Source organism: Scatophagus argus, chromosome 12 (assembly GCF_020382885.2).
Source record: "Scatophagus argus isolate fScaArg1 chromosome 12, fScaArg1.pri, whole genome shotgun sequence".
NCBI classification, from domain to species: domain Eukaryota; kingdom Metazoa; phylum Chordata; class Actinopteri; family Scatophagidae; genus Scatophagus; species Scatophagus argus.
In genome coordinates, this window is record NC_058504.1 from 5,605,085 (window position 1) to 5,624,263 (window position 19,179).

Below are 19,179 nucleotides of genomic sequence, written 5' to 3' on the forward strand. Positions count from 1 at the left end.
TCATATCAACATCTACAAGGAACTAATGACTTGTAAATGTATTCCAACCATCAAACATCACCTTTGTGAACTGTTGATGTATTTAGAAGGCCTTAGTGTTTCATTTGGGAGTTTTGCAAATCATATATGACAGACATCACTCAGCGTTGCCATTTTTAGTCAGTGTGAAATACAGGTGTTCCTAATCCACGGGAAATTCAAACAATGGGTCTTGTTTTGTTATTTTTTGTGTTTGTTCTCATTTTGGTTCAGAATAGTTGAAATGGCAAATAACTGACAGTAGGTATTCATAACTGTTTCTCTAATCAACTGTTTTGAAGATAAAGAAGGAATAAATATATATATTTTTTTCCATTTCCATAAGTGAGGCCATTATCAGAATCAGAATCACAATCACAATCACAATCAGAATCGTCTTTATTACCATGTAAGTGAAGAGGTTTCACATTACTAAGAATTTGTCTTGGTGATTGGTGCATACATAAAACTTAAGAAAGAGTAACATATAATAGTAGAATAAAATAGAATAAGGTAAAACAAAATAAATATGGTTCTGGAGGTAGTCCAAAAGTGAGGTAGTGCAGGGTGGAAGTATAGTGCAAGTAGGTGAGGTAAACAGTGCAAATGGTCAAATGGTGGATAATGACATGAGCAGAAATCAGTTCCTGTACTGAAATAACTGAAGTAACTAAAGTGCAGAGCAGCATGTTAGTCAGTTGGTGTTCAACATTCCAACAGCAGAGGGGAAGAAGCTGTTCTTGTGGCGTGAGGTCTTGGTCTGAATGGACCATAACCTCCTGCCTGAAGGGCGTTTTTCAAAGAGTCCATGTCCAGGGTGAGAAGGGTCAGCTGTGATCCAACCTGCACTCCTCAGAGTCCTGAAGAGGTACAGGTCTCGGAGTGATGGAAGGCGGCAGCCGATCACCTTCTCAGCAGAGCGCACAGCACGCTGCAGTCTGTGCTTGTCCCTGGCAGTGGCCCCAGCGTACCACACGGTGATGGAGGAGGTGAGGATGGACTCAATGATGGCTGTGTAGAACTGAACCATCATCTTGACTGGCACCTTGAGTTTCCTCAGCTGCCGCAGGAAGAACATCCTCTGCTGGGCCAAGAACATCCTCTGCTGGGTCACGGCAGATGTTGAAAATTTGTTGTTAAACCTTCCATTCACATGCCACCTATTAGATCAGGGATATGTCTCCAAGCGACATTAGCTGATCTGTTCTGTCTATTCACACTTGAACGGCAGCTAAATCCTGCATTTAAATGACTAACTTTTCTACAATTGATATGACATGATATGACAGAGCTGAACAAAAACTTTATATAGTGTATGAATTGCAAAAATAAAACAATTTTTGTTTGGTTTGTAACTTTTTATTTTGACATTACTGGTTACTGAAAACCACTTATTTACATATAATCAACATGGTTTGGAATGGGAGACATGGAAGGACAACAGCTTTTGCTTTTAGAGTGTAAAGAAATTGCATTCTTTTGCTTTTTACGAGTTGAAACAAGACTCACTCCACATGCTGCACCCTGAGTTCCTTATTGTATGCGGCTGTGCACTCATGCTGATGATTAAGCTTACTTTATAGACATTACCCACAGTGTGTGTGCAGATTTTCCCCTCTGTGGTTAAAACCAGCAGTGTGTTGTTGCATTTGTTGTATTTTTTTGTACGTCTGATGTGTCATCTTGTGTTTTCTGGGTGGATGAAAATCTGAGTAATAGATGTTATAAAACTTGAAATGAATGGTATCCTAGTAATTCTGTGTTAGGTAAAGCTGTCCCTTGGGGCTTTCTGTACCTCTCCACCTGTATGATGGAACAGTAACAATCACAGAACTAGAGGGGACTCACAACCTTGCACACAACTTAGGAAAGTACATTTCATTAGGTCATTAGTCTGCAGGGGACTTAGCCCATTTGTTCATTGTGTTGATGTAGAACATGACTTGCAAGACATGACTACGTGACGAATGAAAATCTAATATTCGCTATCCTTTCAGCTCTGTTTTGTCTCCACCAAAGTTTGTTTCTGTTTTGGCGTTCAGAAGGCTTAAAAATATTGTTTATGGCAGCTTTACATAAGTGAAAACTCTTGTTTTGACTGCACTTAGAGAGTTGCCAAAATAAAATAAAAAAAATTTCAGTGGACTCTTTGTATGGGTTTTGTTCGAATTTTATTGACGCTGGTATCAGTACTGATGCTGCTAACTAATATTTGTCTGTACTTTTATCGAGGCCACTTTCCAGCTGAAAAATATTAACAACCATAAGCAATACAAAATTAGATACTTCTGGTTGTCAGGACATTTCATTGTTTCAACTTTCTATGCTATGCTAGCTATTGGCTACCGAACATGACTAAACCAACTGTACGATGAAAAGCAGGTCACAGGACAGTGCTGTGATATTCTGTGGCACTTTGTCTTGCCAGAGCACAGAATGTAAACACACAGTTATGCAACCTGACACGAGTAGTTGTGTCATCATTTAGGCACAGCTAAGAATGTGGCTATTTTCTTGTGGGGGAGGGGGGGGGGTGTTATGCATTTGATGACAGTATGAACATGTTGCAGTGTTTAAATGCAGTACATAATACAGAAAGTATCAAACTGACACCTGCTCTACTCAGCTTGGCAGAAACAAAAACACCCAGGTGCTCTCTTTTACTCAACTCCCTTTCTTTTTCGGTGTGTATGTGCATTTGTCTGTTTGTAAGTGACTGTTTATGTGGCATAAACAGCATGTGTATGCATTTCTGTGTAATTTAGCTATCCCAGTAGTGCCTTGCATGGGTCGTGCCTACAAGCTTGTGACCTATTTTTCTTGTTGTTGAATGAAGTAGACATTTGAACAAAGAGAAAAGCAGGGAGAGACTGGCAAGCAGGGTAGGGTGGGGAGGGCAGATCAGTTCCTTTGCTTTTATTCAGGCCTGTGGATTAATTACCCTGTACCTAAACCTGATCCTGTGCTGTGAGCGAGACACTTTGGCATCAGCCTGATCAATAATGCATTTTTCTGTCTCTCCATTTAATTTGCACGCAGGCCCCACATGCTGGCATTACCATCTAGAAAAGTGCAGGAGACACCTGATACACAAAGTGCAACACTCCACCCCCATCCCTATGCCATCCTCCATGACACCCCCCTGCCCTCTCTGTTGCTCACTGACAAATTGATTCACTCTTAATGTGCAGTATGGAAAAAAAAATCTCCTCAATCCTCAGGAGCACCGTAATAAGATACAAGGCATGTTGGATTAGCTCATGGGTTTGTACAAATTTGTTCCTGTTTTGCTTCAGATTGTGACACTTTCTATTTCAAGGGACAGTAATTTAGCAATTTAGGGAAAGCTAAAGTTTAAGGAGCAAGACAGTGGTTGCTACAGCTCCCAAGGGGGGAAGCATAGTTACCACAGTGGTGCGTTTGCAGAGTTCGGTCAAGACTAGCTGTTAGTAGCAAGGTCAAGCTAACAGGGGAGACAGGTAGGTTATCTGATCTTGTGTGATTTATCTGCTGTGTGTTTGCGTGTGTTTGGTTCCGCACTGAAAGGAGAGCCGTATGTCGGGACCTTAGACTCTTGCTTTGTAAAGCTTGTGGTACTTTTGTACCTCATTGAATAGCCACTCTCCATTGTTGAACAGGAGTCACCACTCTTAGTGACCTGGACTGCCCAATCTGCACTTTTAGGATGTCTTATAATGAGCACAATAACTGTTTTGCTAATGCATGACAGGTACAGCACACATGGCAGGTACATACACCAGTTTTAAATATCTGACACCATTTAATTTATTAATTGCATAATGTTTTACTCTGTACATTTTATATAACACATATCTGTACTCTAAATAATTTTCTGTTCATGTTACGTAACACCAGGATATATTTAAGTCAATGTGTGTCACCAAACTGTAAATCTACTTTAACTGGAAATAGCACCTATTAAAGGTGTCCTGAGAAGTTTGTTTGTAAAGAACACAAAAATGACATTTAGCATTTCTCACCAATTTTAATCTTGAGATCTAAAAAAATGTGAATTTTCTTTCTCATAAAATATAAATAATGCAACATACAACAATATTAATATTATCTGCTCTATTAGTGCAGCAATTTACGGAAAAGTTTACACATTGTAAACATAAAACATAAAATGGATAGGAAAAAACCAAACCAATTCCAAAAAGGCCTTATCAGGCCAGAAGTGTTAATTGCCCTGATGCCATAAAAGAAAAAGAAAAGATTAAAAGTTAGACCTCACAATTTTGGATTGTGTGGATACCAGATCCAAAGTCTATTCAATTTCATTTTTTCCATTTTTTCCTTGTACTGTATATCAACAAGCCACAAATCTAAATAATCTAAGTAAATCTTTCCTGAACACAGGACGGTAATAAATTCAGAGTGACTCCCCTCACACATGTCAGAGTAGTCATCAGGTAGGTAATTCAAGCCGTTGCGGCCATACATGTAGAATCTCATGGGGAATTGGTGTTGAGTGGGTGAGCTGCCTGTGACATGAATTGTTAGAATCTTTCTATGGGTAATAAATAAGACTCCTCCATTGTCAGTGCGCACTTCTGTAATTGGTGAGCCTGCAGCGTTAACAAGCATGAAAACAATGTGTGATCCCTGAGCAGAACATGAAATCTGTGGAAATCCATGTTTCCATGATAGCTGTCCTTGATGCTACTATAGTGTCCATCCTGTATATTGTTCCTTTGCACAGTATGTTCACCTTTGTCCTTGTACCTTGTTGTGTAAGTTGCAATATGGCTAGGCTGATGCCATGAAGGTGCACCACTTTGGTGGCTTTATTGCACTACTAAAACGTTTCTGACTTGTCAGCGCTCACATGTACCTTTGTAGAGATCCAGACTGACATCATTAGCGCACTTAGTGTTTAGTGCTTAGGAGAATGCTGAGCCAATTAACCAGCTGCCTGACTCCTGGCAATACGGTGAACAAATAAACTCCTCTTTCCACTGCCTTGCCTCTGTGTACCTCATATCCGTTAACTGCAATGGAATATGATTTTAATCTTTTATTTTGTTTAAGACAGAAGCTTAAAATTAATTGGTGATTAAATCAACATTAACCTTATGACACCATTTGCTGACGAACAATACTGCTGTGGCAGAGGGGGTAAATTGAATGGGTGTGTTTTTTCAATGTTGTCTTTATTGCGAGGAGACAATGTGGGTGCAAAGACTACCTTAGAAGAACATCTATGAGCTTGTTCTTGTTATTAGCGTGGAATGCTTGAACTGTGTCCAAACCAAAATATCTCATTATTCATTATTGTGACTCATTGTTTTCATTATTGTAACCCTTTTGGACAGACTTTGGGTATTTCTTTGTGTAGTTGTCTGATTATATACTTGTCAGCTATTTAAGGAAATCTCTGTATTATGTACACGTCTGCAGTATTGTGCTGTAGGTCATGATAAAATGTAAACAAGAGTGTTGGACACAGTGTAAAACAAAGCTCTAATGCAAGCAATGTCATACATTTCACATACTAATTGCCAGCCAGTCCTTTTGGCAGAGATGTCTTCATCTTCTTGCTGTTTGCCATCAACTAAACATTAGTTTGGCAAATACATCAGACGTTGACTGAACAACTAAATTTATTGCAGCAAACCTGGCAAAGAGGAATCCAATCTCATACAGGTCAGGACAAAAAGAAATTTGTTGTTCTGAGAAGGTTAACATCCCGTTCAAGAAATTTAATTTCCCACCACTGGTGCTTTTATAGTCACACTGGAATTATATGTATTGATTAGCTTTCAAAATAATAACAGCGAATAGCAGATAGATGTGTTAAAACATGTACTTAAATGGATTAATCTTTTTTGTGATGTTGCTCAGGGACTAGCTGATCATGTTTTGATGGTGGTGGACTAATAACTCTCTTGTTATTTTAAAATCCTTTTTATTTTTTATTTCCTGAAAAGGAAAATGCGCCTGTTGATTCTACATTTTTATTCTACAGTGGGTTGATTAGACTGCTTTTTGTTTTATGAGCTTGTTGCTCTTGACCTTAACATATAACCTACACAGTCTTTAGTTCACTTTACAAAGTAACTCACTCTCCACTTATCTGCTGAAAGAAGAAAATGCTATTTAAGTGGCTTATACAATGCAGACTAATGAAAACACAGAGGTAGTTTTTGTCTTTGAGTGAAATCTACGGCCATAACAAGACTGTACTGCAGATGTGAGTGTTTCCTGCTGCCTCTCTGTGTCTCTGTGCCATTAAATCCAGACGGTTGTATAGTTTATAAAACATACCACATTCCCAGTAAATCATATTTATGTGTGAGGTTGTCGGTTGTGTACTTGGAGACAAAGCTGCCATATCTTTGCTGTTTTTGTAACAAAAAAAGCCATTTTCATCCAGATGTGGGGACATAAACCTAGCCGCAGTAGCTTTGGGAGACAGTAATGTACCCTTGTAAACAGGCCACTGAATGCTGAAATGCAGCTTCTTTGGCTCACACCATTCTCTCATTCCCCCTGTAGTGACCTCAGTTCTCTTCTGCTTTGTGACTGCACTGATCCCAAAGCAGTCATTTGAGCAAGAGGAGAACAGTAAAGCGATAGCAGCCTAATGTTTTGCCTTCATTTACGGTCATAGCATAGCAGTGAAAGAGGTTATAGACAGTAGCTTTCAACAGATTACACCAATACCAGAAAGCAAAATGATATAGTAAAGCCTCTGCAGTATGAGTTTAATGATGTTTTATTACTGTTTTTTCTTCAAGCAAAATAATAGCCCTTAAATGGATATAAGCGTAGTCAGAGAAAATCAGCTTTCTTAAAGGTCACTTCTTGTCATTAAGTGGTTGGTTGCGCTATCTGAAAAATAGCGTGTTATCTTTAGTGCTGTAGCCGCTGTATTGCTTATTTGAACAGGAAGAAGTTCAAACCTCTTGCCTTAATTAACTTACCCCAACTTAAAGCAGATTTGATTTAAACTATGCCGCAAAGCACTGCAGCAAAACGTTTGAAAGATCAACCCATGATATAACGTGTCTTGTAAATATTGTAGCCCCACAAAGTCACTTAGGAAATAAATAAGTTATGACAAAAAATACCTCCAGCTTTATTCGATGCATTGCATGCATACTGAATTGAGAGACTGCAGTTCTTTGTCCACTGAATCGCAAAGGCACCACTCAAAAAGTGGTGAGTGGTACAATATCTTCCCATCCCCCAGGGATAATTGCTTCAGACATACCGCATGGCTTAACATGCATAACAGTCAAGAGATTGATCTTTTCAAAGTTCATAAATGATGGTTTATTATCTTTCACACATTAATGCTGAAATAATCTCCATATACACAGATAACACACATGCAATGTTTTCAAGAGCCTGTTACCGTGAAGTTGCCAGCAAACAGGAGATTGTAGGGTGTGGGTTGTACGTGTGATACACAAACACACAGAGCAGCAGATACACATGAACAGAAAGACACGTGCACACACAGAGATAAAGTTGTTATTAACAGTTAGACATGGCTGTACATTTTGGATTGATTCTTGCAGGTATTGTATGCATAAATGAGTTCTCAGTGGAAGACTAAGACAGATGGATCTTAAGTATTGTCAGAAATATTTGATAATCTTGATAATCTGTTTAAATTCTGCATTGAGAATTTCTTTACTTACTTCCCACTCCCTTGCCCTGTTCCTTCATTTTTGCAACAAGCATTGTGTTTCTGTTTCCGTGGTCAGATATTTCAGCTATGAGTTGTGGATGCTTTGATGGAGTGATGAGTGACAGAGAGAGCAAGGTGTTTTGTGAGATTGGATGTGGAATGACATTGCCTGGCAATGACAAGAAGCACACTTTGCAGTTGTGTCATTTGCTAAAATAAGCTGTTGGCCGAGAAACAAACATCAGTGTGACATCTGTTATTGTTATTGTTATTTCATGTCTTTTGACTGACATGTGACAATTAAAGTAAAACCTGCAGGCTTGAGAAGTGAAATATGAAATTTATGAACAAGCTTATCGTTTGGTTATTGCACTGAGTATTAATCTTCTAATTGTTAGAATGAGATGTGAAACTGTTACATTCATAGTATGAAATATACAAATCAAATCACATCTTTTTTTTTTCTAATAGTTTGGACCTGGCCTAAACAACTAGCCTCCAGAGACAATGTGTGGGTGGAAATGAGCTAACATACCAGGTGGCGAAAATAATCTATTTCTGCCGTGGTGTGTGCAGCAGTACACATAAACCAAATGAAGCATTTCTATTGATTGTCACCTCCTTGGATTCCACTGTTTGAGAAGGAGCAGAGGAGTCTCCTATCGGTTGACACGGCTCATTGTTCACCACGGACCAATAAAGCGCTTTACTGGTGCCATTATGCATTCTCTGTGGCTAGTGACAGGCTGATGACAAGCCTTTAAAGATGGAAGCCATTTCACATTTAAACAATAACAGATGGAGGCCCTCAGTGACTGAACTGCCTCAGTAGACATAAAGCTGCATGTCACATTATTTCAGATACAATAGCTAGGAACCCATTATGTGTCTTTGTTTTTATTTGTACACAGCATACATTTTAAGCCATTGCATTACTTTGACCTTCTGGTGAAGCAATTCTAAAAGTTGCACAGCGGTTTGTTGCCACTTGATGTCACCTGACTTTTTCTACCTTAAACTTATTCTCTGTGACCTCATGGCCTAACAAATGGCAGTTTCCTGTGGGAAGTCAGCTCAAGTGTTGAAACGTTGAATCAAGTACATGAGGTCAGCGGATGAGCACAGCAGCTTCTCATCACCTTTCTGTTCACAGAATCATCAAAACAAGTAGTCTGTGAAATCAACGGCACCAGGTGGTAGGAGTGCACATCCTGCACTGAAAAGCCACACCTTAACCCTGTAAAGCCCACTGTTGCAGAATTACAACATCACTTTTAACAATTCTAAAAAAAACAAATGTTTTTTGTTTTCTTCTGAAGACCACATTTACATAGTGATAGCTATGTAAAGTATATAGTAAAGTGTATATATATATATATATATATATATATAGTAATAACATAGGTCCTGTTGTTTGTCCTCACAATGCTATTGGATCGAAGAAGAAAGACACTGAGCTCTACCTGAATGCCCACTGACAGATTCTTTATATAATTTTAATGGTGTTTAATGACAAGTCTTAGCTCACTTTGACCCACTCTACAGAGAAGAGAAACCAGCCCTGAAGATAAAATCTTGGCCTTCTGCTCCAGTCCTTTGTAGATAATTAGTAATTTCGGCTTTTTAATTATTAACTCTTACAAGTATAAGAAAAAGGAAGGCTGAGTCCAACCATTGCCATAAAATTAAGGATTTAAGACAAACCACACAATAAACAAAGTTAAAGATTGATTTAACTGATAGCATTTTTTTTTACGTTTCCTCCATATATTACAATAATAGTGTTACTAGGTTTTTTTGGCCACAATCATTGTGTAGCTAAGATGCTGTTATTATGTCAACACTATATAACTTCCTGAGCTCACATCTTTAATCTGTCAGCACAGCGTGGCTAGCTGCTGCATTACCAGGGCTTAAGAATTCTCTCATTGTTAACAAAGTCACTTTGAACTGATTAACACAAACAGGATGCAATGATTATTTTACTAGTCTGATCAGCTGGGAAACTGCAGTTGGGAATATATTTGTGAATGTACTGGATCTGAAGGAAAACAAGCATTGCCGTGCTGTTCTTTTCTATGGATTTACCTGCAAATACAGAGAAGGGAAGAGAAGCAGGCAGATACACTGAGAGAAAGACAGAGAGCTTTTTTTTTCCCCACTACAATTTCAGAACACTTAAACGATTCTCAATTCCAGCATGGCTCGGCCTGCCACCGCCATGACAGATGCTCCGAAATTGAATATAGATTTCGGTGAGCAAGGCAGGCGTGCCTGATGAATCTCAATATGCTGCTGTTCATATTTCATAGTCACCACTATGGATAGCTCAAGGGGAAGCGGTGAGTGCACTTTGGCTGCACCTGCCAAACTGTCAGTTGGTCAGTGTCAGATGATGATTGGTACTTCATTAATGCCTGTATTTATCCTACACTAATTCACGCCTTACATCATATCACCAAAATGTACATCCTGAGTGGGGACAAAGGAATAGAAAAGACATGCTTCATTTCACAAATGCAGTGATCTTTAGAGAAAAACAAGCCCGTATGATGGCAGTTGGCCAGCAGTAGAACTTTGTTGAAATGGTGTACAGTAGCTTGAGCTTCCCCAAGGGGGAGTACAGGTGCCTGACTGCTGTGTACCTGGCCATCTATTTATAGTTTGCTTTGATGTACTTATAAAATGTCAAAGGATGCTATTGTCTAGCAACAGAGTGTTCTTGTGGAGTATTTCTGCATTCCAAAATGATTTATTTGATCACTTGTCTGTTAGGACTGCTGCTCTGACTCAAACATAAATGGAAATAACTGTTATTTACATGTGAAACTGACAGACAGACACATGCTGGTACCTCACATTGCAGCTGACATTTCCATCAGCAAACAGCTTTTTCTAGACTTAAAATTAAAAGACTTCAGGGGGATTTATTGGCTTAAATTAAATATAAGAGGCATAATTATGTTTGGTTTATTAGTATATAATCACCCGAAACTAAAAATCACGTTTTCATTACCTTAGAATGAGACTTTTATACCTAGAGTGAGAGTCCACTCCGTTGCATTTTCATGACTTTACAATAGTCAAGGACAGAGAGGGCCTCATCGCTAGATGCCACTGAAAACTGAACCTTGAAAAATGCATATTTTCTTTCTGTCACTTATGTAGTTCATCAAGTACAGTATGAAAATCAACCTGCTTAAAACTCACTTTAAAAGTACTTCATCACTGAATATTTCCTCAGAAGGACTGCAGAAAGCAAGCCTACTGAAAAGTCATTCATCCACAATCAGTCATGTAACTGAATGTTGCAGCACAGTGTGCCACAAGAAATGTAGCAAATGATGCAAGATAATAAGCACAGAGTACAAAGCAGGAAATGTGGTACAGTGGATGGTCTAATATAACAGCTTAATTATCAGAGTTTTTTGACACGAGTGTTGTGGTTTTTACTAACTCAGCTATTTGGGCCATGCTTAACTTTAAGACTGGTATTTATAAGTCATGCAGCTTGGGTAAAAGACAGAAGTCGAGCCCACTCTACAGAGGCAGTAGGCAGTACATTACAGATAATATGGCCAAGCCAGTGCAATGTCAGATGCTGGTAAAGCTGTAAACCAATGTGTTTTTGCGATGGAAAAATACTAGAAAGATGCCTGCACCAGATAAATGGAGTTCAATTTGAATAACTTTGAAAAATAAAACATTTACAAATTATTTTACAAATTTAGATATTTTTTTATGGTCAAGACAGAATAATGAAATGCAATAATAAATTGCAGATCTAATTAACATTTCACAAATTGTTTTATTAACAGCTTAATTTCACATATTAAGTATAAATGTGTTTAATTACTGTATTAATTATTTTCATGCATCCATAATTTAATCAGCCACAATAAAACACTGAACTAATCTACAATAATTAAGCTGTCATGATGGAAGCTCCTATCAACACAAGTGTACCTATTTAACCCAAAACCAGCACCCCCAGGCCTACTCCTACCTGGCAGTATGTAGGCAAAAAACGTGCATCTCTGCACCGCAAACATATAGCATCATAGTGTTAAATCAACTCTGAGAGAGTCAGTTCTAATAATATGCTTGTGATCATTTTGTCCCAGTCTTCACAGAGTTAATTCAACACTCCCTAAAAGGTTAATAATCCTACTCATTTCCAGTGTTAAAATAAATCTATCCAGAGTTTAAAATGAACTCTGTGTTACACTAGAGATAAAAATCCACACTTGGATGCGTTAGGAGAGGTTTGGTTTCGTAACTCTGTGGGAGCTGAGTTCCAAACACCACCCAGTGACACCGACTCTCTGACACAGTTGAGTTAAATCAACTTTTAGCAGTTTTGCTTAACAAAATTAACTGTAACCATATGATGCGTGTATGATGTTAAAGTTTTATCTGAAGAGATGTGTTGCATAATGTATGTGCATTAGCTGCATATAGAAATACTATTATAGTATATACTAATAGTTAGTATATAGTTAGTTAGTGGTACTTTCAAGCCTTGAGGGCTATGGGGACTAGGATGTCTGTTATATAATGAGCGGGAAATGTTCAAATGTTCTTACAACTCCTCACTGACACATAAACTTTATGATGCTGGGATTCAATCTAGACCCCCACAGTGAAAGTATCTCAAAATGCTGTCTCTTAAAGTATATGATGATAAGTAGCAGAAATTGAAGTATATGCAAATAACCATAACCTGTAGCCCAAAACGCTCTTCCGTAAGCACTATTACTCCTGTGTGCACCAGTGCACTTTCCATCTTCTTCTTTTTGACTAACCTCTTAGAAACAAACCTTTGGAATGAATTGGATGATGCCACCAGGGGGTGTGGGAGACAGCAGAGCTTTCTAGTATAATTAGAGTAGACGTGCTACATGTGTCTGTGTGTGTTGCCGGATCTCATTAAGACGAAGTATGAGCCACTGAGCTGGCTAAGAGGAATGGATAGGGAGCATGTGGTGGTGTAGTTTCCTTCGCCACAAACACAACCATTCGGCACTTGCTCATCCTTTTAGGATATGTGTTGAGGCCCTTGAAGCCAAGGCTAGTCAAAATGGTTCCACTTGATGCAAAGGCCCTTAAGGATGCCACTGTCAACATGTATGCACAAGACACAAAGTACAAACCTATGTGTGTGTGCATCTACCTAGCGTAGTAGATGCACTCATGCACAATATGTACAAATACACACACATTCAGTGTTGTTATTCAGGAAAATTGAGTCTGTAGAAGAAAATGAAATGGGCAAATTTGAAAGTCAGTAGTTGAGGGTAGATGAAAACTCATACATGGATGCATACAGATCACTCTGTTTTGTTATCCAGAAAGCTATAACCTGGGACTTTTTTCCCTAGTTTGTGCTATCATAAAAATATAAATTGTGCAATACATTTCATTATTTACTTCACCATAGAACTTCGTTACATTTCTCTGCTGGTAGTGCCGCTCTCTAACACGCACGGATGAAGCAAGCTTCAATGTGTTCTCCCACATAGTGATGGAAATTATCCTTTTAACACAATTTAACAGACCATAAACCATGTCTTTAAAGAAATATAACTGAACAATTATCTTAACATTTCAGTTATATATGCCCAATAGAGCCTTTTTTTGTATTGCTAGTATACTTTCTTGTTAATTTTTATGGCTGACAGTCATCTGCTGTAGATGAAGTGAAAAAATGCTACTGCTTCACCCTATTTTTACATTTCTGAACACCCACATACCTTCATAGTCTTTAAGAAGAACTCCAGAAGCTTATTATTTTGTAGAGTTGATTGCAGGTGATAGATGACAGGCCTGGAATCACATAGATCACAGAAATCCTTGAGACTACCCATCAAAGATTGATGTAAAGATTTTTACAGATTTTTTTTCTGTAACATCTCATAGAAATCAAAAGTCCTTGCAGTTTATCCAACATTACTAACCCCAGTTCAAAGGCTTGGATGGAGTATAAACAAAACCATAATTTCATATGGATTGTCAATCAAAGGTTACATATTATGGGAAAAAGGGAAAGCAGACACTGATTGATTATTTATTTTGCACAACAACATCTAGGCTGCCAAACGTGAATGCACATATTTTCACACTGTCTGTATTGAGGACTCATTGATTTCATGTTATCAAAAGTACTCAGCTCCTAGTTATTTTGCTGGAAGACTGTATATATATTACGGCATAAGTTGGTAGTAATTACAACATACTGCCATGTTGACAAAACACCAACAGGCAACAAAACTACTGAATCATCAATAGAATATTCTGAAATGAGTCTTGCAACTTCTCCCACTTCTATGCAGTCCATTGTAAGTATTCTGACAAGAAGAACAGAGAAATAATTTTCAGAATGCTTCAACTTATTTTAAATGAATGTCAAAGTGAAGTTGTGAATTGTAATGATTCTGTCATGGACTCTAAGGTCATTAGATTTAAGACTTCATATGCACATAATGATTTCCCAGAGCAGTCCTTAAGAAGTAAAATAATAACGTAATGTAGTGTTAAACATAGCAGCGAAATTATTTGTTTCTTACCCAGCCTGGGTTGTATTCAACGTATCCCTTCCATCCATTCCTCAACTAAAAGCTGATAATTGGACCTTTTTTAATCCAATACCATATCATATACCTTGACAACATTTATTAATAAGATGTTGACAATGGTGGATTCCTAAGCCCTTTAACACTGAATGCATAACATCAAAGGAAAAAATAAGGTTTCATAAACAGACCAATACATTTAAACGTTCATGTAGAAATGGCAGTGGTAGCCTGTGGAACCTTGTCTATGTGGACGAGTGGGAGCGATGGATGTAATTTAATGGTTCGCATTAAGGTTCTGGATGGCCTCACTCACACATCTTCAATTCCTTCACTCCTTCACTGGAGCACAGCAACTTCTTAATTGGCATAATAATGTGATTAATTGCTTTCTTGTCATTGGGCCCACTGTGTTTTACACTGTAAAGAAGTATAACTCAGACATGTATTTACAAGCAAACCAATGCTCACGATCGAAAGAAACATATAAAAGATGTCCAGCTGTGCAAAGTAATTGGTTCTGCTTTATTAGGTGTGGGTTATTAGTCGACAGGAAAGACACTGGGATCAGGAGTTATTTTTGTTACTTGGTTTAAAGTTTCTCATTTTGGACAAAACATTAAAATTAAATTTTCTCTTCTCTTCTCTTCTTTATCATCTTTAACTGCTAAAATGATAGTTCTTCTGAAGGATTTTCTTTCTCTTTGGACGTTCTGTGTTGTCATCTCTAGTGCAACAAGTGCATCAGAAAAGATTTCAATTCAAATTCCCTTAACAGTTAACATTGTCGACCAAGCTGAAATAGCATATATTTAGTATATTTATTTTATTTATATATTTGCAAAGTTCTCAAGTTCTAAAGGTGTTATGTTATTAAAATCACATATAGTTTAAAACCAAATAATGTTTTTGAAGCATATCATGATTGTAAAACTAAAGCTGAATGTTCTGCTTCTGGAATACCTCTTAACCTTAATCTATGAGATAATTTTTCAACAGTGAACACTGCTGTTGTGACAAAATTTTTAGCTTTTCTCACTGTCAACTGATCAATAAAATGGAAGAAAACAACATACCATTTTCCTGTATGTCCCTCTCCATTTTCCATACCACAAAATGGAGCAGCAACTGTCTGGGTTTGGGCAGTGGTAGTTAAAAGCAAATGCTGATGAAGCTCTGATGTCTATAATGACATCCAGGTGCTCTTGCATATTAAGACACTTTATGGTCACATAATTAAGGAGAGACACTACTGTCTTCATTGTGTGCATCTCAATCCCAGGTGGTAAATGGTGCGTTAATGTGTTGCTACGAATCAAGGCTGAGCTTGTGGCAGGCAGGGGAATTTTACCAAGGCTGGAGAATGACAGATTGTCAATTAAATGTTATTAGATTACATTGTGTGCAATGATATACTGGGTTTCAGTCTGAATCGGGGTGATCTTTTTTTGAACACAATGAATACACAGGTCTTTGTTGTCTGGAGACACATACAATGTTGAAACAGTGCATTCCTGTACATGTCAGTTTTTCACAAAGGGTCCTCCCACAGTTCAAGAGCACAGCGATGGTCTCCATAGTCAGAGTGATACACTGTCTGGACACCATGAATCTATCTAGCAGTGAGGTAACTCACTTTGACCTGTTGGTGATGCTGAATGATAAGTCAGGGGGTCATCAAAATAATTTTCTTACTCTGAGGACCACGAATGCCTGTACAAAATGTCATGGCAATCCATCTTGATCTTGATACTTGACATTGCCGTCCACTATTTAGCAACGTTAGTGTGGCTGGAATCCCGTGCCAAGACTATTTATCTAATACTTTAATATTAAGATGATTAATAGAACATCAACATCAAAGAGTCATTTTTCAGTCTTAAACGTGAAAGACATTTGTCTCATCTGTACAGTCAAGGACAGACAAAAGGAGGATTATTATAAATTCAACAAAACCACCCGTTCGCAGCCTATCAATATTCTGTGACCATTGTGAGGAACTTAACGGAGGGATCCAACAAGTAAATGATCAAAAAAACAGGAAAGCTATTGTCCTTGAACTTTTAATGGCATACTAATAGCACAGGGTGTCAAGAGTGATTTTAACAAGAATGTCCTGAGTCAAACTTGTTTTTTAATCTCTCTTCTTTTGGACTTGGAGGAGATAACTGTCTCCCCCTTCTCTCGTTCTCTCTCTCATCATTGCATTACCAACTCAGGCACGCCTTATGCATAATCACCATCCTCTGTGTTTCCTCCTGCAGTCTGGATAAGGGGACTCATTATTGTAGGGAGAGTAGAAAGCAGGGACCAGTGTGCATTTCAAAGGTCATACTGTTTGCTCAGGACTCAAAATGATCAGGAATTTCTGCTAACAAAAATTTTAAAGCAAAAACAATCTTATAATGCACTCAAATGCAAAATACTGTAAGGCTTGCTTAGGTCAAAACAAAATAGAACAGATATAAATCATATGATTTACTTCAGGTCTTTTGAAAACTGATTTATTGTCATCATTTTTTATTGATTCCTCATCTCATCCCTGTCCAGCTAATGACCCAGCGTTGTGTTCTCAAGATGTTTTGAAAGTGTAATCTTCATATATTGATTATCTTTGCGGGTTTTGAACTTACCTGTAATTTCTCTTCTTATTTCTACTTCTTCCCTCTCTTCTCCTCTCTTCTCCTCTCTTCTTCTCTCCTTCTGTGTAAAAGACAGAAAACAGAGACAAAGAAAAGAGGAGAGAGAAAGCAATAGGCCATGGCTGAGCAGATGATTGCTTCTCAAAGTGGTAAGCAGCAAACATTTACAATATCTAGCTGTTTTGTTGCTTGCATGTCCTTTTAGGATGATTTCACTACTTTTGCATCACTCCTTGTGCCTTTATGGTAGAGGAAAATGGACAAGTAACACAAGCATGAAAAGGTCTTTCTTTGTTCGGGGAGACATGATTATGCTACTCATTACCTTCAACCATCTTGAGCTTAATTGTGTGGTTCTCATTCAGACACCTCTGCCTATTTGTTCCTGCAGATGGTGTAAAGCTAAATACACGACATAGACAAATTATCCAGACACACCTCTTTATGGGGCTCTTTTTCAGGGGTTGGGCTCAGCCCCTTGCTGACAGTGAAGGGAAATCTTAATGCTTCAGCATACCAAGACATTTTGGACAATGCTATGCTTCCAACTTTGTGGCAACAGTTTGGGGAAGGCCTTTTTCAAAGCTCCATAAAGACATGGTTGGATGAGTTTGGTGTGGAAGAACTTCACTGGCCCACATTGAGTGCTGACCTCAACCCCTCTGAAGAGCTTTGGGATGAACTGGAACGAAGGCTCTGAGTCAGGCCTTTTGGTCCAACATCAGTGTCCGATCTCACAAATGCTCTACTGCATGAATGTGCAATAATTCTCACAGAAACACTCCAAAATCTTATGGAAAGCCTTCCCAGAAGAGTGGAAGCTGTTATAGCTGCAAAACTGTCTGTGTATTTAGAAAGCGATATCATTAACTTCAAAAGCCCATGGAATTGAATGTAAAAGGCTTTGTTGGACTCCACTAGTTTGCACCTTTAACTGTGTGACATTTGACCTGAACTTCATGTTTTTTGTGTCACACAGTTGCAGTGTTGAGTCAGTGTCCTCCGTTGCAGCCTGTCTGACCACTGACACACAAATTATTGTCATATAATCAATTGATCCCTCATCAATGCAGTAGGAAATCAGTTCATGTTGTCACTCTGGATTTTCTGTCGCACAACAGGCATCCTTTAAGTTTACAATAAGTCTGTGAACTCTTCACAGTTTCCAAAGAAAGCACCTGTGATTCATAAATAATTTAAGATTATGGATTGTAAAATACACTAAGTAATGTGTATTTCTTTTCATGTGTAGATTTCAGATTATATTAGGAACTCATTCTGAGAAAATCAGTGGGTGAATATGTGCTTATTCACATGTATCACATAACTGAGTTACACAGTTTGTGAAATAAAATAGTTAATTTTGTGATATTATTAATCTTCTAAGATAACGTATGTGTGACATTTTAGAAATGCCCATTGGTATTCAAAACCAAGGAACAGTATTATACAAGTGAAACAAGAGATCACCTGCCCTTTTCGTGATATGGTCCGACCCTGTGAAGCCAGGTGAAAGCTGATCCCACAGTAATTTCAGTTCTTAATGTCTCTTCAAATATTAAAGGATAAGGAATAGTGGTTGAAGGGTGGAAGGAAGTTATTACAGCTACATTTCAAATCCTGATAACATTAGGGCTTGAATTCCGCAAAGGTGGCTGTAGCTGAATATTGTAAAAGTGCTCTTTGTCATTCGGATTTCCAGTCAATATGTGATTGTCTGGTGTTGATTCAGTGCTTACTGTAATATACTTTAAATCTAAATGTCAAAACTTTTTGTTTTTTTATCCTGGAGATCTACGGAACACTTTATCTCCTTCAGGCAGCAGACACTAAAGATGTTCTGCTTACAAACCACGATATACTGCAGTTGTTTCTGTCATACAGTGATTTTCTTTGACAGTGGATGAAGATAATAGCGAACGCATGAAAGACAGTGGTCACCTTTCTTACATGTCACATATAATCTAATTAAAACTGTCATGAATGCACCCAAACTGTGCATTACTCTGTGAAACATCACAGAACAGTGCATTCCCTTCAGGCATGTTTGGTGTGCCAGGCATGTCGAGCCTGAGATCATTTCTGACGATCATTCCAATATTCATGCAACAAGAAGATCATCTTGACAAGAGTTTTAATTTATGAGTCAGAATCCAGTTGACTTCATCTTCCAGTAGCCAAGCTTTTGACAGATTTTAAATTGCCTGTGTGGGTGTCTAAAATTGTAAGTGTGTGTGTGAAATCATCTGTGGGGAATGCACACATACTCAAACTTCAGTGCACACAT

The 19,179-nt window shown here is 38.1% G+C and overlaps 1 long non-coding RNA gene across 1 annotated transcript in view; it reads left to right on the top strand.

Annotated features, from left to right (window-relative positions):
* The window catches only part of LOC124068578, a 102,885-nt gene extending 85,475 nt beyond the window's left edge, over positions 1-17,410 (top strand). The window contains exons 4-5 of the long non-coding RNA XR_006844942.1: positions 16,965-17,041; positions 17,284-17,410. This is a non-coding gene — a long non-coding RNA (uncharacterized LOC124068578). The remainder of the gene's footprint in view (positions 1-16,964; positions 17,042-17,283) is intronic.
* Positions 17,411-19,179: the final 1,769 nt, after the last annotated feature.